The sequence below is a fragment of the Myodes glareolus genome, chromosome X (genome assembly GCF_982192425.1).
Source record: "Myodes glareolus chromosome X, mMyoGla1.1, whole genome shotgun sequence".
Taxonomy (NCBI): Eukaryota; Metazoa; Chordata; class Mammalia; order Rodentia; family Cricetidae; genus Myodes; species Myodes glareolus.
This window is the reverse complement of record NC_142053.1, coordinates 92,917,666-92,941,871: the sequence shown is the minus strand read 5'-3', so window position 1 is coordinate 92,941,871 and position 24,206 is coordinate 92,917,666. Positions and strand designations below refer to the sequence as shown.

Here is a 24,206-nt window from a genome sequence, read left to right as displayed (position 1 = left end):
TATGTCTATCGTTTGCAGTCATATATCCTTCCATTGCTTAATGAGGAAACTACTTTCATAAAATATTGTTTGTTACTCTTTTATCTTTACATAAAATAATTTTTTACATTGTATATCCTAATTATGGTTTTCCCTCTCTCTCTATCTCCAGTTCTTTCCCACCTACACTCCCATTCAAATCTGCTTCCTTTCTGTCTATGTTATTAGAAAAATATTGAGGACTTCACAAATTTGTATTTTATTCTTGTGCAGGGACAAAGCTAATCTTTTCCATATTGTTCCAGGTTTACAATATGTGATGAAGTGATCACTGTTTACTGTTTTTAACAATGTCATATGATTGCTGCTTATTTTTCTTAAGGACTGTAAACCATTGTTATGAAAATTTATACCACTAAATTACTTACATTTTTGAAACAAATTTTTCATTTTATACACTATTAAGTTTTTTATTATTTGTTTTTATTTTTATGTATGATTTTTTTGTCTGCATATTTGTATGTGTACCACATGTGTATTGGATAGTCATGTGATCTGCCTTGTGGATGCTTGGAAAAGAACCTAGGATATATAAGAGTAATAAACACCCTTAACAAGTGAGACATATTTCCAGCCCCATGCATGATAAATGTATAATTTATTATGTCTAAAAAATTTCATCATTATATCTGCATAATTTCTACTTGTTTAACAATAAGGTTTATTTGTCAAGAGCAGAATGTAGGTTATTATTTAACAAAGGATTATGAGACAAAGATCCTCCAAAAATGCCACTGATTTTATTTTGTATTGTCTGTATACTGCTGGGCATGATGCCTGGCTTTAGAATTACGTGTATACCCAGTAAGACTCCATTTAAGGAAATAAATTTTTTATTTTCAAATGGTTATTATTTGGAGATAGCTTTTGGGTTATGGATGAGCGATTGTGTCCACTTCTCTTTTTAGTGCTGGGACCCATCTGGCTTAAACTTGTCCAGGATCTATGCATGCTGTCACAGTCTCTGTGGATATATATATATATATATATATATATATATATATATATATATATGTGTGTGTGTGTGTGTGTGTGTGTGTGTGTGTGTGTGTGTGTGTATCATCCTTGCTATATCTAGGAGGTCTTATTTCCTTGGTTTCCTCCATCTTCTCTGGCTCTTACACCCTTTCCACCTCTTCTTCCACATGGTTCCCCTGAGCTCTGAGGGGAGAGATTTGATGGGCAGATTTCACTTAGGATAGAGTGTTCTAAGTTTTTTCACTTTTTCTACATTACTAAGCTCTGGGGCTTGATTTGTTCCCATCTACTGCAGAAGAAAATTTCTCTGATGATGGCTAAGCGAGATACTGATCTGTAAATATACAAGAATGTCATTAGGAGTCATTTTATGGCTACATTCCTTTTAGCAGAACAGTAGTCTTATTTTCCTCTAAATTCCTGGCCTATCTAATCTCAGGTTCTTGGCCACCTGAACAGTACTGTGTATAGGTTCCATATCAAGGACTGAGTCTTAAATCCAATCAGCTATTGGTTGGTTATTCACACAAGATTCATGCCAATATTGCACTAGGCCATCTTGCAGGCAGGTCATCACTGTAGAATGAAGAGTGTATAGCTGGATTGGTGTTTACATTTTTTCTTTAGTAGCAGACAAATTGCATTCCATTACTCTGAACATGAGTCTGTAGGTTTAAAGGCTCTAGGTAAGCACCGGCTTGACTTCTCCATGTTCAATTCGTTGGGTGATATTGTCTTCTTTATTCTTGAGAGAAAGAAGTTTCCCATAATTCAAAAGAATTCAGTAATTTTGTAAGAAGAAATATCTTCAATGTGTTCTTCTATTACTGTCATTTTGCAAATATCTGTCAAGTGCTTACTTATCTGATGGATTTATATTAAACATGGAATTCATCTGTTCATGCATTTATCTGTATATGCAATTAATTTCCTACCTGGTACTAGGAATGGTGTTAGTCATGAGGGAAAGGATGTGATTGGAGTAAATCAACATAGTGCAGAATGATGGAAAGTTTATTGAAAAAATGCAATTATATTTATGACCTATGTTATATACTGTGCTTACAAAGGCAAGAAATTACTTTGTTTCAAAATTATTAGTCTATTATACAGGGATCTATGTGCTCTAGCTTTAGACAGTAAGGACATCAAGTAAAGGTACCAGATATATCTTAGTCTTCTATCTTATACAAGGTAAGGAATGCTGTACAGCAGGAAACCCCTAAAAACAGTAATTTTTAATGGAGGTTAAAATGTTTGTAATAAAAGAGTTTATGGGAAGTTAGAGATGGCTCAGCAGTTAAGAAGATTAGGGACTGGTTTTCAGCACCAGCACAGTATGACTCACAACCACCTGAAACTATCTTTTGGGGACTTGAAAACCTGTTCTGGCCTCCACAGTCACTTGCACACACATGAATACACACACAAACAGTCATGCAAAAACTCATAAGTAAAAAGAAATCTTTAAAGAGCTCTTGAATGACTTTTAATGCTTATTTAATATTTATTCTTTGAGAATTTGATACATGTATAAAATGAACTTTCATCATTTCTATAACCATTATCTTCTCTAATCTCCTTTGTACTTCTGAAGAATCCCTTCTCCCCATCTTTGACATTCCTACTTTTATGTTTTTGTTGGGATTAGTTGCATCAGGTACAAGAGGGCAACACACAACAAGCTTAGCAAGTAGGTTTACTAAACAGCAGTGCATCAAAGCTGTGTAATTACTTTTTTCACTATAATGTTCATGACTAGCTCTAAATGTTTGTAGCAACATAGAACTTGGATATTGTTGAATAGCTTTCCAGACATTACCATGTGTTCCAAAAACAGTACAATGCCCAACAGATACTTACTATCAATATTATATTATTTATTTATTTATTTGTATCTTATACTTTGTGGCATACATTAACACATAAAGTAATTTAAACTTAATCCTGTGCATCCATAGTAAACATTTTTCAAACACAGATCTTAGTAGACTGCATTTCCAAATACTGCTTATATTTTGAATTTTAATTGTTTACAACTGACTGTCAAGGTGACTTTTGCAATTTATCTTGAAGAGAGTAATGGAAAATATATGTACTTTGTGGAAATGCAGATACTACTCTTAAATTACTGAAGTTTAATATGACTATGCCGTTCCCCTAAATAAACTGTATGCATCTTGTTCTTTTCTTCTCTTTAAGCTTGATTACATCTCTGCTCAATTACAGAAATGAGTTTTTAATTGGAATTCCTTAATTGCAAGTTTTTTGCTTGCAGAACAGAATTGCTTACTTGTTCCATAAGAGTCAATTAGGTCTGATCTACGTGAATATAGCATAAATAATGAAGTTTTGTGCCATCCCTGCAAATGTGGTACAAATTTAATATTGCTAACCATATCTATCCCTGTTAGTGAATGAGTAACTTTTGTTTATTATTTAATACAGGTCTTATTTGTATAATCTTGGCTGTACTAGAAGCCTTGGTTTTCCTCAGTCTTTATTCTTTCCCTTTCAAATGCTGGAACTACAAAGATATATTTCTTTACTTTTCTGAGTTAGATAATTGGTTCCTGAAAGTATTTATAAAACATCTGTCAATGGAAAATTTTAAATTATCTTTGTAAAAATCAATCACATCATGACTTGAAACAAAAGAGATAGATTTACTAGCAAGAGTTGACTTAAATATTTTTAGAAATGAAAAAATTAATTTTCCAAAAGTCATCATATTACAAATGTATTTTAAAAATTTTAAAGCAATTGTTTATATTTTTATTTTTAAAACATATTTATGTATTTATTTTACATGTCTAAGTGTTTTGACTGCATATATATATATATATATATATGCACTGTGTGGATATAGTACAGTCCATATGAGGCCAGAAGAGGGCATCACACTTCTTCAAACTGTGGTTAAAATTATGAGCCACCATGCAGGTACTGGAAACTGAACCTGTGTGCTCTTCAAGAGCCTCTAGTATTCTTAATTGATGAGCCTTCACTTCAGTCCTCATTAGTTCTAATTTTTGTAACCAGGAAAATAAAAGCAGACACAGAATAGTAGAGTTTCAAATGTTTATTTTTAATCTAAATATGAATAAATTTGAATAAAAACAATCTTTGAGCAGTATATAGTTGCAACCAGTACAAATTTTAAATATGTACTTTTGTTTCAAATCTAGATGATATCTTTTGAAATGTTTCTGAGAACATCGACTCACAACTACCTAGTTTCATCTCTCCTTTTGTTTTTGTTTTGAGATGTGGTATTTCTTTATAGTCCAGGTTGGACTTGAACTTGTGGCAAATCTGTCTCTGTTACTTGAGAAGTTGGGTTATAGGTGTGTATCATTATAGTTCATTAAACGTATTTATTCTGGCTTACCTTTCATCATCCTCAACTTTTAGTTACTCACAATAATTGTGCTGTTATTAATTTTTATAAACTGTCAGTCTTCTTAAAAATCAAATAGCAATTCTCTGTATTTAACTTGATTTATTTCTCAATACAAGGTATATTCAATCTGCATAATTCTCTTCTTTCTTGATTATGCAGTGAATTAGTTCTTCCTGTTTTTGTTAGTAAGCTTGAGTTGTAAAAATTAAAGCAAAGATTGTAATTTTTTTTCCTGTGCGGTGGTGGCACATGCCTTTAATCTCAGCACTTGGGAGGCAGAGATAAGCATATCTATGTGAGTTGAAGGCCAACTTGGTCTACAGAGTGAGTTCCAAGGCAGGCTCCAAAACTACAGAGAAACCCTGTCTCGAGAAAAAAACAAAGAAAAGAAATTCTGGGGGAAAAATGATGAAAGCTCCTTCCCTCACAATGGGGTAGCTTTACATAATTTGGAGTTGAATGTTAGTCTGTAGGAGGCTGAATCCTGCATACACTCTACCACCTTGTAAATCATTTACTTTTTCTACCTGTATCTGAATGTTGTTAATATATTCCTGGTGTTTAATAGTTTACTATATGGAATATTTAAAATTTTATTTATGTGTTTCTAAAAAAATGTCTTTTATACATATTAAAATCTATATTTCAGTAAAGATATGATAAAATTCATATTTTGATAATTAATACTTATATTCTACAATCTATTATTACCTTTCACATTTTATGTTTTCCATTTTGTTCTTGAAATAATCTCAATTTGATAATTACATTCTTTGTTTTTAATCATGTATTTTTTCAAAAAAGTTTAAAACAAATTTATTATAAATAAACATATCTTTTCTCATTTTTTTAAAGTTTATTAAATTATAAAAGTTTCCATTTCCACCCCTCCTCCCAACACCCTCCCATTCCACCCACTCCCTCTGCTCCTCCCACTCCATCCCTAAGAGAAGTCAGGGTTTCCTGACCTATGGGAAGTACAAGTTCCTCCCCCCTCCCTCCAGGTCCAGGAAGGTGAGTATCCAAACAGACTGGATCCCAAAAATCTAGTATATGCAGAGGAAACAAGTCCCAGTGTCATTGTCAATGGCTTTTCAGAAAGACTACGGGTCAGTCACATTCAGAGAATCTGGCCACATTCAGAGAATCTGGTTGGAACACGTGCTCGTTCAGTCCCAGTCCAACTGGCCTTGGTGAATTCTCATTAGATCAGTCCCCTTGTATCAGTGGGTGATCTCACCCCTCATGGTCCTGATTTTTTTTTCATGTTCTTCTTTCTTCTACTCCTCATTTGGACCTTGGAGGGCTCAGTCCAGTGCTCCAATATGGGTCTCCGTCTGTATCACCATCCATCGTCAGACGAAGGTTCTATGGTGATAAGCAAAATATTCATCAGTATGGTTATGGGCCAAGGCTGGTTCAGGAACCCTCTCCTCTGTCCAGAGAACAATCTCGGGATCTCTCCTTGGACCTGGGATCCCATTTATAATCAAGTCTCTTGTAAACCCTAAATTAACTCCCTTAGTTGAGATATATTCTTCCCTGATCCCATATCCATCCTTCCTCCCTCTCCCCCATCCCAGTCCCCTAAGCTTTCCCCATTCCTCCCCTACTCCCTTCTCTCTAACCCTCTCCCCTTCCAACAACCCTCCCACCCCTCCATGCAACCGAGGTTACCGTGCACTCTTGTCTATTTCCAATCTCCAGGAGGATAACTACATGATTTTCATCAGGTTCACCATCTTATTTAGCTTCTCAAGGATCACGAATAATAGGCTCAAAGACCTTTAATTATGGCTAGAATTCACTTATGAGTGAATACATACCATATTCCTCTTTTTGGGTCTGGCTTACCTCACTCAGTAAAGCATTTTCTATGTCCATCCATTTGCATACAAAATTCAAGATGTCATTGTTTTTTACCGCTGAGTAAAACTCTAATGTGTATATGTTCCACACCTTCTTTAACCATTCTTCTATTGAGGGGCACTTAGGTTGTTTCCAGGTTCTGGCTATTACAAATAGTGCTGCTATGAACATAGTTGAACAAATGCTTTTGTGGTATGATAGGGCATCTCTTGGGTATATTCCCAAGAGTGGAATTGCTGGGTCTTGAGGGAGATTGACTCCCAGTTTCCTGAGAAACCGCCACACTGATTTCCACAGTGGCTGCACAAGTTTGCATTCCCACCAACAATGGATGAGAGTTCCCCTCTCTCCACATCCTCTCCAGCATAGGCTATCATTGGTGGTTTTGACTTTAGCTAATCTGACCGGTGTAAAATGGTATCTCATACTTGTTTTGATTTGCATTTCCCTGATCGCTAAGGATGTTGAACATGACCTTAAGTGTCTTTTGGCCATTAGAAGTTCTTCTCTTGAGAATTCTCTGTTCAGATCAGCACCCCATTTTTTAATTGGGTTAATTAGAGTTTTAGTGTCTAGTTTCCTGAGTTCTTCGTATATTTTGGAGATCATGCCTTTATCTGATGAGAGGTTGGTGAAGATCTTCTCCCAGTCAGAAGGTAGCCTTTTTGTCTTACTGACAGTGTCCTTTGCTTTACAGAAGCTTCTCATTTCAGGAGGTTCCATTTATTCATTGATTCTCTTATTGTCTGTGCTACTGGGTTCTACCTAGGAAGTGGTCTCCTGTGCCTATGTCTTGTAGACTACTTCCAACTTTCTCTTCTATCTGGCTGAAAGTGGTCAGATTAATGTTGAGGTCTTTAATCCATTTGGACTTGATTTTTGTGCATGGTGATAGATATGGATCTACTTTCATTCTTCTACAGGTTGACATTCAGTTATGCCAGCACCATTTGTTGAAGATGCTTTCCTTCTTCCATTGCATACCTTTAGCCCCCTTGTCTAAAATCAAGTGTTCATAGGTTTGTCGGTTAATATCTGGGTCTTCTATTCGATTCCATTGGTCGACTTCTCTGTTCTTATGCCAATACCAAGCTGTTTTCAATACTGTAGCTGTGTAATAGAGTTTGAAGTCAAGGATGGTTATACCTCCAGAAGTCTCTTTATTGTATAAGATTGTTTTGGCTATCCTGGGTTTTTTGTTTTTCCATATAAAATTAATTATTATTCTCTGAAGGTCTGTGAAGAAGTTTGATGGGATTTTGATGGGGATTGCATTGAATCTACAGATTGCTCTTCGTAGAATTGGCATTTTTACTATGTTGATCCTCCCAATCCAAGAGCAAGGGAGATCTTTCCATTTTCTGGTATCCTCCTCAATTTCTTTTTTCAAAGACTTAAAGTTCTTGTCAAATAGGTCTTTCACTTCCTTGGTCAGAGTTATCCCAAGATATTTTATGCTATTTGTGGCTATCGTGAAAGGTGAAGTTTCTCTGATTTTCCTCCCTGCTTCTTTATCCTTTGTGTATAGGAGGGCAACTGATTTTTGGAGTTGATCTTGTATCCTGCCACATTACTAAAGGTGTTTATCAGCTGTAGGAGTTCTTTGGTAGAGTTTTTGGGGTTGCTCATGTATACTATCATATTGTCTGCAAATAACGAAAGTTTAACTTTTTCCTTTCCTATTCGAATCCCCTTGATCCCCTTATGTTGTCATATATCTATTGCTAGAACTTCTAGCACTATATTGAAGAGATATGGGGAAAGTAGACAACCTTGTCTTGTTCCTGATTTCAATGGAATGGCTTTGAATTTCTCTACATTCAGTTTGATGTTAGCTGTCGGCTTGCTGTAAATAGCTTTTATTATATTTAGATATGATCTTGTATCCCAAATCTCTCCAACACCTTTATCATTAAGGGATGTTTTATTTTGTCAAATGCTTTTTCAGCATCTAATGAGATGATCATATGGTTTTTTTCTTTCAGTTTTTTTTTTATATGATGGATTACATTGATAGATTTGCGTATGTTGAACCAGCCCTGCATCTCTGGAATGAAGCCTACTTGATCATAATGGATAATTTTTCTAATGTGTTCTTGGAATCAGTTTGCCAGGATTTGTTGAGAATTTTTGAGTCATTGTTCATGAGTGAGATTGGCCTGCAATTCTCTTTCTTGATTGTGTCTTTATGTGGTTTTGGTATCAGGGTAACTGTAGCTTCGTAAAAAGAGTTTGGCAATGACTCTTCTGTTTCTATATTGTGAAATATCTTAAGGAGTATAGGTATCAGCTCTTCTTGGAAGTTCTGGTAGTATTCTGCATTGAAACCATCTGGCCCTGGGCTTTTCTTGGTAGGGAGGTTTTTGATAACAGCTTCTAATTCTTCGCGACTAACTCATCTATTTAGATTGTTCACCTGGTATTGATTTAACTTTGGTAAATGGTATTTATCTAAAAACCAATCCATTTCTTGTACATTTTCCAACTTTGTGGCATATAAACTTTCGTAGTAAGATCTAATGATTCTCTGAATTTCCTCTGTGTCTGTTGTTATGTCCTCCTTTTCATTTCTGATCTTATTAATTTGAGTGTTCTCTCTCTGCCATTTGATTAGTTTGGCTAGGGGTTTGTCAATCTTGTTGATTTTCTCCAAGAACCAACTTTTTGTTTCGTTGATTTTTTGGATTGTTTTCTGTGTTTTTATTTTGTTGATTTCAGCCCTCAGTTTTGTTATTTCCAATCTTCTACTCCTCCTGGGAGAGTCTGCTTCCTTTTTTTCTAGAGCTTTCAGGTGTGCTGTTAAGTCTCCAATATGTGCTTTCTCCGTTTTCTTTAATTGGGCACTTAGTGCTATGAACATTCCTCTTAGCACTGTTTTCATTGTATCCCATTGGTTTGAGTATGTTGTGTCTTTATTTTCATTAAATTCAAGGAAGACTTTAATTTCTTTCTTTATTTCTTCCTTGACCCAGGGATGATTCAGTAGTTGACTGTTCAGCTTCCACACGTTTGTAGGCTTTCTCGTGTTCGAATTGTTATTGAATTCTAACTTTATTCCATGGTGATCTGACCAGACACAGGTGGTTACTAATATTTTTTGTATCTGTGGAAGTTTGCTTTGTTTCCATGTATGTGGTCAATTTTCGAGAAGGTTCCATGAGCTGCAGAGAAGAAGGTATTTTCTTTCCTTTTTGGGTGGAATGTTCCATAGATATCTCTTAAGTCCATTTGATTGATTACCTCTAGTAATTCTCTTATTTCTCTGTTGAGTTTCTGTTTGATTGACCTGTCCATTGGTGAGAGAGGTGTATTGAAGTCTCCTACTATTAGTGTGTGTGGTTTGATGAATGCCTTGAGTTCTAAATGATTTTTCTTTTACATAAGTGGGTGCCTTTATATTAGGGGCATAGATATTCAGGATTGAGACTTCCTCCTGATGAATTGTTCCCGTTATGGGTATTAAATGTCCATCTCCATCTATTCTGATTGATTTTAGTTTGAAGTCAATTTTGTTAGATATTAGAATGGCCACACCAGCTTGTTTCTTAGGTCCATTTGTTTGGAAAACCTTTTCCCAATCCTTTACTCTGAGTAGATATATATCTTTGTGGTTAAGGTGTGTTTCTTGTAAACAGTAGAATGTTGGATCCTGTTTTCGTATCCAATCTCTTAGTCTGTGCCTTTTTTAGGTGAATTGAGTCCATTAATATTAAGTGATATTAATGAGCAGTGGTTGTTGATTTCGGTTATTGTTTTGTGTGTGTATGTGTGTGTAGTTGAGTTTGTGTGTTTCTCTTCTTTGAGTTGTGGTTGTGAAGGGTCACTAGATGTCTGGGTTATTGTAGGCAGTGATGGCAATGTTGGATTCCTTGGGTTGCGATTTTCCTTCTATTACTTTCTGTAAGGTTGGGTTTGTGGCTATGAATTGTTTAAATTTATTTTTATCCTGGAATATTTTGTTTTCTCTGTTGATAGTGAACGATAGCTTGGCTGGGTATAGTAGTCTGGGTTTGCATCCATGGTCTCTTAGTTTCTGCAGTACCTCTATCCAGGATCTTCTGCCTTTCATGGTTTCCATAGAGAAGTCTGGTGTAAGCCTGATAGGTTTACCTTTATAAGTTACTTGACCTTTTTCCTTTGCAGCTCTTAATATTCTTTCTTAAATCTTTATGTTTTATGTTTTGATTATTATATGGCGAGGGGATGGTTTTTTTTTTTATCTACTCTATTCGGTGTTCTGTATGCTTCTTGAACATTCATAGGAATATCATTCTTTAGGTTCAGAAAGTTTTCTTTTATAATTTTGTTGAATATATTTTCTGGGCCTTTGATCTGCAGTTCTTCTCCTTCTTCAATCCCTATTATTCTTAGATTTGTTTTATTTTATTGTGTCCCAGATTTCTTGAATGTTTTGTGATGAGAATTTGTTGGATTTGCCATTTTCTTTTCCCAGAGCATTTATTTTCTATATGGTATCTTCAGAATCTGAGATTCGTTCTTCTATCTCTTGTATTCTATTGGTTATGCTTGATTCTGTAGTCTCCATTCATTTACCTAGGTTTTCCATATCCAGTTGGTTCTCGATTTGTGTTTTCTTCATTGCCTCCATTTCAGTTTTCAATTCTTGAACTGTTTCCTTTATCTGTTTGATTGTTTTTTCTTGGTTTCTCAGGGTATCATTCATGGATTTACTTATTTCTTCAAAGTTTTTTTTATACTTCTCATCCAATTCTTTAAGGGAGTTATTCATATCTTGTTTAAGGGACTCTATTGCTTTCATAATGGCAGTTTTTCCTACTTCTTCTGGGTTAAGGTGTTCAAGTCCTTCTATTGTAGGGTCGTTGGGATCTGGTGTTTTCATGTTGTTTTTCAGATTGTTGGACGAGGTCTTGCCTTGGCGTCTGCCCATCTCTTCCTTCAAATTCTCTCTATTGGATCTTCTGGTACCAGGTCAGGTTCCCTTGTTGGGGAGGGACTTCACTGACAGAATGCCCACCTTTCTGCAGGCAGGCTATTGAAGCACAGGCACTCCCTCCTTCCGGGATGCGCCTACAGCCCAGGCCCAGCTCGCAAGGCTCCTGAGCTGAAGAAATTTTATGGTCCCAGTGGGAAGGGAGAAATATAGGAATATTTACCTGGATGGAAGCTGGGATGACAAGCGGGAGAGCTTAGCAGGTTGGAGCCAGCACTGCAGGGTGACCTGGGAGTCTATAAGGTTGGGGAAAGTCTGATCTCCTCCTCGCCGGGCCCCTGCCGCAGGCCAGAATCAAATTCACCCCTCTGATGGCCCTCTACTAGAAGTCAGGGCCCCTTGCTGGTCAGGAATGTCGCTGAGCTGATACCGGGCCCACCTGACCTCAGGCAGGCTTTTAAGACACAGGAACTGCCTCCTGCCAGGATTCGCCTACAGCCCAGACCCAGCACACAAGGCAGTTGAGCTGGGGAAATTTTATGGCCCCAGGGGGAAGGGAAAAATATAGGAATTTGTACCTGGATGGAAGCTGGGATCTCTTTTCTCATTTTATATACCAATCCAAGTTCCTACAACCTCACCTCCTTCTGCTCCCTACAAAGTTCCTCTGTAATGTTGGAGCATCCATCTTCAGCGTATAGACCTAACATATTTGACATACTTTTTTGTGAAGCAGGATATTTTGTGTCCCGCTTGTCTAATTAGGACAGCAAAATGTCAGGAGTAGAGGAAGGGACATTTTCTTTCCCAGTGGCTTAATTTTGCCACAAAGAAAGTAACTCCATTTGCAGTTTCTTCGATGCTCATTATCTTCTCTGAAGTAGATTTGTGCTGCCAGGAGCAGACATGTCTTACTGTCATAAAAAAGAGGAACCTGGGTTATTAGAACATCTTAAATGCCATATTCTGTCGATCTCTGAAGTGTTTGAAGATAACTTATCCTAATTATATCTTTGTTTGACCTTGGAAACATACCTAATATGACTATAAGTTTGACTATACTACGTAATTAACCACTAGTCTCTATTTCTTTATTATTCTAAACAGTTGATAATAATAATTTTCAAGAACTAGAAATTTGCATTACATTGTTAAATGAGCTATATAGGTACAATACTTTGAATAAGATTAGAAATGTATGTACAATATGTTTTAAAAAATTACTATCTAATTTGTATCAATATACAAATATGTATATAATATACAAAAGTGAAACCAATATAAAACATTTAAAACTGACACTTGCTTTTAAAAAATAAATTCAATAATCTGCCTTTTTATCTTATTATAGCTAATTCCTCCCTTTTTTCAACTCAGAGTAGAGTCAATAATCTACATACCAATTTTATCATATTTATATCACCCTTTTTCTTTTTCTTCTGTTTTTTCCTTTTCTTTCTCTCTTTTCCTTCCCTCCTTCCTTCCTTCCTTCCCTCCTTTCTTTATTTTGTTTTTTGAGACAGGGTTTTCTCAGTAGCTATGGAGTACCTCCTGGAACTTGCTTTTTAGACCAGGCTGACCTTGAACTCATATTGATCCATCCACCTGCTTCTGCCTCCTGAATAGATATGGAGAGAGTAGACAGCATTGACTTGTTCCTGATTTTCGTGGAATTTCTTTGAGCTTCTCTCCTTTTATTTTGATGTTGACTGTCAGCTTGCTGTATATTGCTTTATTATGTTTAAATATATTCCTTTTATCCCTATCTCTCCAAGACCTTTATCATGAAGGGATGTTGAATTTTGTTGAATGCTTTTGTCAGCATCTGAAATGAGATGATCTTGTGAATTTTTTCTTTTAGTTTATTTATATGGTGGATTACATAGATAGATTTTTGAATGTTCAGCCATCCCTGAATTTCTGAAATAAAACCAATTTGATTGTGGTGCAATGTAGGAGGGTCTTCTTTTTATGTCTTGCTTTCATTGGTCAAATAAAGAAATTGCCTTGGCTTTTTGATAGGACAGAATTTAGATAGGTGGAGTAGACCGAACAGAATGCTGGGAGAAAGAAAGCAGAGGCAGGCAGAAGCCATGGCACTCCTCTCCAAGATGGACACTGGTTAGACTCATGCTGGGAAGCCACAGTCAAGTGGCATCATACATTAAAGGAGATTGGTTAAACTAATATGTGAGAGTTAGCCAATTAGAGGCTAGATATAATGGGGCAGACAGTGTTTAAATAAATACAGTTTCTGTATAATTATTTCATGTGTAAACTAGCCAAGTGGCCGGGTGTTGGTAAAACAGTCCTCTGCATCTTTTCTAACAGAGTGGGACCCAACATGATAACTAAATCCATTTAAAAACCTAAGAGGGCTTAAAAGAGAGAGAGAGAGAGAGAGAGAGAGAGAGAGAGAGAGAGAGAGAGAGAGAGGCTTTAAGAAGCTTTTTTCTGTTTTCTGGCTGTATGCCACAAAGAAATTTTCCTGACTCAGCAGCAGAAAAAAGTGGCAGTTTTAAAATGTCAGCTTTCTGGGCTATGCTCCTAGTGCGACCTCTGTCTCTTGCAGGACACAGAGAATTTGGATGGGATTTTGTGAGTAAAGTGCTATGGCTTGCTTGATAGCAATGTGGACTTTCTGTGTGCCTGGAACTGTGAAAGGCTCAGCGACACCAAATGGCTCTAAGGCATGAGCAGCTCTGGGCTCTGCTCCACTCTGCCATTCTGAACTGTGCTGAATTCAGGCAGGAACTATCATAATTATCATAATAACAGTGCAGTTAAGGTTTAGACTGGGCAGTAAACAGGCGGTACTGTATTACCCCTACTTGTCATAAATTAAGTTTTTAAGAAGTGTTTAACATTTTAGGAAATGCTCCTGGATAGTAAAGCATTCACAATAAGTCAGATTCAGACATAAAAGTCCTCTAAATGGATCACACTGTTAGATAAATGTAGGCTTGGGAGAGAGAAGAAAAAGAGTATAGAGTATTAAAATAGTTAATGTTTAAAAAAAGGTAAAGTCTTTAAGGAGACAGAGTACAGATAGTTATAGAATAAAAGAAATAAAGAAAAATAAGCCACATAAAAATGGAAAATTCACAGAGAGTTTGGATTCTGTATATTGTATTTTCTTTGATTTTTTTGATTGTGAAGGAGCTAAATACAGAGAGACATTCCATTGTGTGGTCTGCTATGCTGAACCAGCATATATGTAATAAAGGTATCATGACTTATAAATTTGGGTCTAAGGATATGGTGCTTTGAAAAAGAGGTTCTTCTTTTGTTTTCTCAGAGAATGAGACCATATGGATTGCATTTAGACCAATATGGTATGATAGACCATGCCCTCCTGAAAGGTTGCTGTGAACACTCTCGAAAAATTACTTCACTCAACTGCCGACTGAGATGAAGCCCCTATACAGCAGGAAGAAGTTTGGAGAGAAATAACTATGTCCATATTTCCAGATGTTTACAAATGTTCTTTTATGTTTAAAGGGGGATATGATATAGATATGAATAATTTGCATTGGTATAGATTTTGGTTATTGATAGGTATTGAAGGTCAATTTTTTATATTTATATGTATTTCTGATCTTGATTAAGGTTTTGTGATTGTGTAGTCCATTTAAAACTGTAGTGTAAAATTAGGAAATATAGGTTGTTAATGGATAATCATCAACAATAGTCAAGCTTGTAGTCATATTAGTTAGATTTTCTAGATATATAGAGATATATTTCAGTTATATAGGCATTCTTTATATCTTTTAAGTACTACAGAATATAGTGTTTTAAATGTTTTAATAAGTTAGGGCTTTTCATGACAATGAGACAGGTCTTCTCAAGGCTGCACAGATCTACTTCAAGAGAAAAATGGGCATCGAAGAGGCTCTTTATGGAGTTGGGTAGCCATTTGGGCAAGAATCTGCTTTTGCCTGGACTGTTGCATAAACTGGACACAAAGAACCCACAGAGAAAGGACTGCTGAACTTGCCAAAAGGTGAGATGATCCTTCAGGTTCCTAATTCATAAAAGAGTCTGTGAGACATTCTGCAGGACACAGAAGAAAGTGACTGAACTTTCTTTAAATCTTCCTGCTTCATGGAAAAGTTTGCTGGATACTATGGACCTGTAGGCTGAAGATGTATGTCCCAACAGTACAGAATAACTTTGGGTGACTGTAGAGGCAACAAGATATCTCTGCCATTTTTAGAGTTTTGAAAGTTGCTTATTTCTTGTTTAGTTTGGTAATATTATATCCTTCTGGAGTCTTTGATAGAGTTGAAGAATAAATAGATAGTTATAGTTTTCCTTAGTTATGATAAAAGATAAAATAGATCTAAATATTGTAACTGCAAATCTTGCTTGATAACTGTTTTGTTATATGTAATTTTATTATGTTAAAATTAATGCCTTTTTATTTAAACAGAAAAAGGGGAAATAGTGTAAGAGGATCTTCTTTCTATGTGTTGCTTTCATTGGTCAAATAAAGAAATTGCCTTGGCTTTTTGATAAGGCAGAATTTAGATAGGTGGAGTAGACTGAACAGAAAGCTGGGAGAAAGAAAGCAGAGGCAGGCAGACGCCAGAGCTCTCCTCTCTGAGACAGATGCTAGTTAGACTCATGCCGGTAAGTCACAGTCAAGTGACAATACACATTAATGGAGATGGGTTAAACTAATATGTGAGAATTAGCCAATAAGAGGCTAGATATAATGGGCCAGGCAGTGTTTAAATGAATACAGTTTCCATGTAATCATTTTGGGTGTAAACTAGCCGGGCGGCTGGGCGCTGGGAATACAGCCCACCAAACCTCTTACAACAGTGGTGAATGATTTTTTCATGTGTTCTTGGATTTGGTTTGCCAGTATTTTATTGAGTATTTTTACATTAAAGTTTATGTGGGAAATTTGTCTGTAATTCTCTTTCTCTGTGGAATCTTTGTGTGGTTTTGGTAGCAGGATAAATGTAGCCTCATAAAAAGGGTTTGGAAATGCTTCTTCTGTTTCTATTATGTAGAACAATTTTAGGGGTATAGGTATTAGTTCTGCTTTGAAGTTCTGGTAGAATTCTATGGTGAAACTATCAGGCCCTGTGTTTTTTCCCCATAAAATTTGATGACAGATCCCATTTCCTTACATGGTTTTGGATTTATTTCAACTGTTTATCTCATCTTGATTTAATTTTGTATTTGGTAACTATCCAGAAAATTGTCCATTTCTTTTACATTTTCCAATTTTTTGGAGTACAGGTTATTGAAGAATGACCTAATGATTCTTTGGATTTCTTCAGTGTCTGTTGTTATATACACATTTTCATTTCTGATTTTATTAATTTGTATGCTCTCTCTCTGCCTTTTGTTTAGTTTGGATAAGAATTTGTCTATCTTGTTGATTTTCACAAAGAACCAGCTTCTTGTTTCATTGATTAATCACATTGTTTTCTTTGTTTCTATTTTATTGATTTCAATCCTCAATTTGTTTATTTCCTGTCATCTTCTCATTCTGGTTGAGTCTCCTTCTTTTTGCCTTAGAGCTTCCAGGTGTGCTGATAAGTTGCTAGCATTTGTTTTCTCCACTTTCTTTATGTAGATACTTAGTACTATGAAATTTCCTTTTAGCGCTGCTTTCATAGTATCTCATAGGTTTGAGTATGCTGTGCATTCATTTTCTTGAATTCTAGAAAGTCTTTAATTTCTTTCTTTATTTCTTCCTTGATCCAGGGGTGATTCATTTGGGCACTGGTCAATTTCCATGAGTTTGTAGGCATTCTCCAATTAGTGTTGTTGAATTCTAATGTTAAGTCATGCTTATCTGGCAAAATACATGGGAATATAAAGATATTTTTAATGTCTGTTGAGGTCTGCTTTGTTACTGAGTATGTGATAAATTTTAGAGAAGGTTTCGTGAGGTGCTGAGAAGAAGGTATATTATTTTGTGTTTGGGTGAAATGGTCTATAGATATCTGTTAAGTCCATTTGAGTCATGACATCTGTAGTTCTCTTATTTCTCTGTTAAGTTTCTGTTTGGTTGACCTGTTCCTTGGTGAAAGTGGGGTGTTGAGGTCTCCTACTATTAATGTGTAGGGTTTGATGTGTGATTTAAGCTTTAGTAATGCTTCTTTTAAATATGTGGGTACTCTTGTATTTGGGGCATAAATGTTCAGGATTGAAACTTCATCTTGATGGATTTCTTTCCTGGGATGAGTATGAAGTGTCCTTCTCCATCTCTTCTGATTGATTTTAGTTTGAGGTCTATTTTGTTAGATATTAGGATAGGTACACCAATTTATTTCTTAGGTCCATTTGAGAAGAAAATTTTTTCTCAACCCTTTACTCTGAGATAATATCTGTCTTTGAGGTTGAGGCATGTTTCTTGCATGCAGCAGAAGGATATATCCTATATTTGTGTCCATTCTGTTAGCCTGTGGAATTTTTATAGATGAATTGATTCCACTGATATTAAGAGATATTAATTAGCAGTGATTATTAATTTTTGTTATTTTTATTGGTAGTGGTTTTTTTCCCTTTCTTCTGAGATTTCTGATGTGAGGTTATCTGTTTCCTGTGTTTTTGTATGCTTTTGCTTCCTTAGATTGGAGTTTTTCTTCTAGTACTTCCTGTAAAGCTGGATTTATAGTTAAGTATTGTTTAAATCTGGTTTTATCATGAAATATCTTGTTTTCTCCATCAATATAGATTGAAAGATTTGGTGGGTATAGGAGTCTGTGTTTTGCATCTGTGGCCTCTTAGTGTCTGCATCAATCTTTCCAGGACCTTCTTATTTTTCAGGTTTTCCATTGAGAAATTGGATGTAATTCTGATAGGTCTGCCTTTATGTGTTGCTTGGCCTTTTTCTTTTATAGCTCTTAATATTCTTTTTTATTCTGTATGTTTAGTGTTTTTATTATTATATGGCTAGGGGACTTCCTTTTCTAGTCCAGTCTATTTACTGTTCTGTAAGACTTTTGTATCTATTTTCTCTATTGTATCTTCAATGGCTGAGATTCAACTACGTCTTTTTTGTTTTTAGGTTTTATTTCAACAGTCTGTTGCATCCCTGAGAGTTCACAGTTTACATTTTTTTCTTTTTTACAGCCTTTTAGCGGAACATTAAATCGTTGTATAAAAAATTATATTTTAAAAGATACTGTTTTAAGAAAAATCTCTTTTTCATAATCTAGTTACTTATGTACATACTTTGTTGTATACCTTCATTCGTGTGTGTGTGTGTGTGTGTGTCTGTGCATGTTGTGTCCAAACCAAGCTTCTTTCATGATTGTTATTTGATTTTCAGCATTTGTAATGACTATACTATTTGTATGCAAGCTTCCCTGAGAATAATTATATTTTTTCTTCTGTTTTTGTTTTTGTTTGCTTGGTTGTTTTTTTGTTTAGTTTTGTTTTAATGGAGACAGAGTTTCTCTGTGTAACATCCATAGCTTTCCTGGAAATCTCTCTGTAGACAAGGCTGGCCTAGAACTCACAGAAATCTACTTTTTTCTGCTGCCTGAATTCAAGGATTAAAGCCCCATGTCACCACACCTAGCTAGTAATAATTTCTTATAAAATTTGCTTAACATGTGTATTTCAGTGATTGTTACTAAACAGAAGGAAATTTATTTATGAAGTCTAATTACTACTACATTTCTAATACCCAATATTTAAAAATCAATGAAGTAATTTCTAAATTACACACTTAAGTATTCTTGCTCAAATTAAACAGTTAATTTAAATATGCACTAATACTGAATAGCTAAATATAGATCATCAACAAAATCAAATTGCAGTCTAATAAATCCACAATTGCAGGAGGAAATGCATGCACATGAACTTGTGGCTTGTCTCCATGGCATATTGAGCTTCTAAATAAGAAGCATGGCACACCATGACCCAAAGGTCAGAGCACTGAAGTTGCCTAAGTAGTTGTTAGCTGGCCTCTGGGTGAGTTTGCACTCTCCAGACTACTTTTTTGATACATAGAGACCCAGGTGGTATGCACATTCACCATCCAATCCAAGGAAATGTGCTACCAATCACAGTTGATAGGTTTCCACTGTATAAGTGGTTGCTTATGTGCAATAAAGCAGACTGTGTTTGTGAAACTATCTCTGGAGTAGTTTATATCTGTGCCTTTTAGCGAACCACATTTATTTGGATCTTGCCAGGGGATGTCCGAGTAATGAAGGCATACAAACCCTTTCAAGTTAAATACATAAAACATTAATATTAGTGCATATTACCGTCTAACACATATCACTATCAAGAAAATACAAGTTATTACTATGGATGTAGTTCAGATTGTCTTAAGAATTAATATTGAATTCTTACTCTAAAAAATAAATCTATGTATGTAAAAATCAGTCTGCAGTTACAGAAATAATAGTAGACTCTAAATGAAAAACCTATGTAAAACCTGCAAAATATGCTGACTCTAGAAATGTCACAGATTATATTCTTTCTTTGAACTTGATTCAAACCTAAGCCAAAATAAGTGGATTAATCTGTATTTTTAAAGTCAAATTCCACTGGTAGGTCAGATGAGCATTGCAAACTCAAGCAAGAGTCCTGATTCTGGTTTCTCGTCATATTGAGCACACACCAATCAAAGTTTGATCTAGGAATATTCTTATATAGTTTAAAAGTTATTTTATCATTCTTATTAGCAATCTAACATAAAAGTTAGATTATCCAGATATTTCTGCTCTAAGTAAATGATATAGGAAGCTTGTGTAGTCAGATTATATTTCTGGCTTATTGTTTATTTATTTGTTTTGCAAATTAAGTTTTATACCTTCATTTGACAAGTGTCTGCATATGGACATAATTACAGATTAATCCTTTGATTTTATACATTATCTAATATTACAGAATTATGTGAATTTTACAATGCTACTGTTCTACTCTCTCCATCTTAAAGGAAACAAAAATGTATGTAGTGACCTGAAGACTATGTACTATGTTCTACATTTGGTACTCATTGCTTAAAAAAGGTATACATTCTCAGTTCACTCTATAAATTTTTCAGGGACCAGTCTTGACAAAAATACCACTTGCCAGGGTAGTTGCAAGGGAATCAGACAAATTAGTAAAGAATATGAAGACATAGATAAAAATAATAAAAGAGAAACATAGGATAGTACCAGGAGGGTGTTCCAGAGAACCAAGAAAGTACCCACATTTAATTTTCTATACACTTGTATACCCCAATACAAAAGGGGGAAGAAGTCAACAAAAGACTTCTTTAACATGATACAAAGGACAACACAAACAGTTAATTGGCTCAACTCTTTGAGACATCAAGTCATTAGAATTCTCTTGTTTAGGCAGTGAAGCTACCCTAGACCAAGCATCATGAAAGCAGTCACTACCCAGGTAATCTCCTATTACAAAATAAGGAGCAGAATTATGCTTGCATATCCTGACCATCTGTCAAGGTGGAATGGATTTACTTGTATGAACTATCTTAATATTAAAAGAAGCAAGTAACCACATTCTAAGTCAGGATTTGTAGCCCTGATTGTTATCATTAATTGTGAGTAATCTACAAACTCGCTGACCATCAAACAATGTGGAAATAGCCTCACATTTTTGGGCCTCATGTAAATTTATATAAGGACTTTATTAACAAAAGAGAAAACAGGAGGAATAATTATGTCATTTTAATACACTTCATGAGTTTTCCTATCTTGTACAAAACTCTTTATTTGATACTCATTGCTGAAGAAAATTACTTAGCAATTCCTCAAAAGAAAAAAATATGAAATTCCAATTAGATCTCTCTTGGATTAAGTATTCTGTTAGGGTATCTCTCTTTAATATTTACAATTAATTTTTGCACATTTTGAATTACCTTTTCAATTTGCAAGTATCATTATGCACCCCGGGCTTTTAATAGATAAAACAAGTTCCAAATAACTATAATTATTATTCTCCTTTTGAAGTTTAAGTTCTTCACATGTTGGCCTATGGGATCTCATTTATAGGATATGCCTTTGATCTTTTAACCCCACTATAGATTTCTTTAGAATATATATGATGATATCTTAATAGACTATAACTAGGATTTCAGAAAATGAGGTTTTCTAATCCATTATTCATTTTTCTTACCTAAAGATATTAAATAAATAACTACTATCAATGAAGGATTATTTTAAGTTAATACGTTTTTTTTTAATAAATGTGGCAATAGGAATTACGTTCCATTTGTTTGTGACAAACCCTAGTAGGTGATGTTTATTTAAACAAATCACAGGTTTATTTTGTAACACTTGAAAGGTATTTTACAAAACAGTAGTTAGCACAGCAATTACAGTCTTATGTTATTTTAATTAAGTTTTTTGACAATTTTATACACAGATAATACATTGAGTATATGGTGTAGGAGGTCCTTCTGTATTTGTGTTGCTTTCATTGGTTGAATAAAGACACTGGCTTGGCCTTTTGATAGGGAAAAGCTTAGGTAGGCATGGAAAAGAGAACTGAATTCTGGGAGAAAGAAGGCAGTGTGGGAGATGCCATGATTCTCCTGACTGAGACAGATGCTAGTTGTACTCATGCCAGTAAGCCACAGTCAAGTGGCGATACACATTAATGGAAATGGGTTAAACTAATATGTGAGAGTTAGCCAACAAGAGGTTAGATATAATGGGCCAGGCAGTATTTAAATGGATACAGTTTTGTGTGATTATTTCGGGTGTAAGCTAGCAGGATGGCTGGGACAAAATGCAGGCTCCTCTCCCTCAACAGTTGGCACCACAATGTGGTGACTAACTCCACATAAAATATTATAGGGCATGAAAAGCAATTCTAGACTCAGAGAAAAATCAGAGTTTAACACAGCTTCTGGCTCTTTTCTGGCAGCTTGCCACAGCTGCATTAAGAGAAATTTGCCTGATTCAGCGTCAGGAAAATTGTGGTGGTTTTAAAATGCCAGCTTTCTGGGCTATGCTCCTAGTGTGACCTCTGTCTCTTGCAGGAGACAGAGCATTTAGATGGTGTTTGTGAGTAAAGTGCTATGGTGTACTTGGAAAGGGGTCATTGACTCAGAGGCACAAGCAGCTCCACCATGCTAGCAGTGCAGTGTGCATGGCTCAGAGGCACAAGCGGTTCCACTATGTTGGACTGGGTGGAGGCAAGCAGGAACTGTGTGTATTTGACCTGAGATTGTTGCAGCTTAGATTCTTAAGAGCTTAGCATTTTGAAAGGTCTTCTGGACAGTAAAGAATTACAGATTCACAACAGGAAAGATTCAGACATAAAAGACTTCTAATTCGGTCACTCTGTTGAATAAAGGTATGTAGTAGGCTTAAAAGAGAAAATAAATAAAGAGTATAAAGAATCATAAAATAAAGTTAATACTTTAAAAATAAAGGGTAAAGTCTTTAAAGAGACAGAGTACAGATAATCATAGATTAAAAAATAAGACATGTAAAAATGGAAAATACACAGAGAGTATGGATTCTGTATATTATTGTGTTTTCTTTGAATTTTTTTGTCTGTAAAGGAGCTAAGTACAGAGAGACATTTCATTGCATGGGCTAAGCTAAACCAGCATGTATATTAGAAAGGTATCTTGACTTCAGAATTTGGGTCTAAGGATATGATGCTATGAAAAACAGATTCTTCTTTTGTTTTCACAGAAGAGGAAACCCTGTGGATTACTTCTAGACCAATATGGTATGATATACCATGCCCTCCTGAAAGGTTGCTGTGAACACTCTCAAATCCACCTTACTTTGCTCAACTGCCAACTGAGATAAACCTACCATACAGGATATAGTGCCCTCATATAGCAGGAAGAAGTTTGGAGAGAAATAACTATGTCCATATTCCCAAATACTGTTAATAAATGTTCTTTTACTTTTAAAGGGAGATATGATAGATATGAAAAATTTGTATTGGTGTAAATCTTGGTTTATTGATACAAGATTAAGGTCAATTTTGTTTATATGCATATGTATTTCTGATCTTGATTAAGGTATTGTGATTGTGTAGTTCATTTAAAAATGTAATGAATAATTAGGAAATGTTAGTTGTTAATGGATAATCATTGATAATAGTCAAGCTTGTAGTAATGCAGTTAGATTTTCTAGATATATAAAGATATATTTTAGTTAGATAGACATTGTTTGTATCTTTCAAAGACTACAGAATATATCATTTAAGATGTTTTAATAACTTAGGGCTTTTCATGACAATGAGACATGTCTGCTCCTGGCAGCACCAGCTACTTCCTGAAGAAGATGGGCACTGAAGAGGCTCCTTATGGAGTTTGCTAGTCATTTGAGCAAGAAACTGCTCTTATCTGGACTGCTTAACTGGACACAAAGAACCTGCAAAGAGAGGACTGCTGAACTTGCTTAAAGGTGAGATGATTCATTGGGGTTTCTGATTCATGAAACAGTTTGTGAGACATTCTGCAGGATAGAGAAGAAAGTGACTGAACTGACTTTGAAATTTCATGCTTCATGAAAAAGTTTGCTGTATACTATGGGTCTGTAGGCTGAAGATGGATGCCCTAATGGTACAGAATAACTTTGGGTGACTATCCAGGCAGCAAGATGTCTCTGTCATTTCTAGAGTTTTGGAATCTGTTTGCAATGTACTTCTTTGGTGAGGATAAGAACTATATTTATTTGTGAGTATAAGGGTAAGTATTTAGACTGTAGTTAGGAATTATATTAATTAAGGAAAATATCAGTAATAGGTTTGTTCCTGACATTTTTATGACCTCATTAACCCCCATGTAGTTGGGTAGGTTTTGAGTTTCAGGCATGGTATACCTCTTGCTCAGCAGATCTTACATCCAATTAGACAGTTGTTGGCTACTGTCAAGATATAATTGTCATTACTGCCATTTTAAGATTATCTTGTCATGCTGATCATTGCTGTCATTCATAGGGTGACCCACTTAGCTTAATCAGAGCCATCAGTGTGACCATTTGATTGGGAATTGGAGTTTGGTAGGTTTATAAGTCAGTATGAAACTGAAAACAATGACTC

The 24,206-nt window shown here is 35.3% G+C and overlaps 1 non-coding gene across 1 annotated transcript; it reads right to left on the bottom strand.

The window, feature by feature from the left end:
* Window positions 1-207: 207 nt before the first annotated feature.
* On the bottom strand, window positions 208-311 carry LOC125410364 (U6 spliceosomal RNA). The gene has a single exon (XR_007235029.1). It is a non-coding gene; the product is annotated as a U6 spliceosomal RNA (small nuclear RNA).
* Window positions 312-24,206: the final 23,895 nt, after the last annotated feature.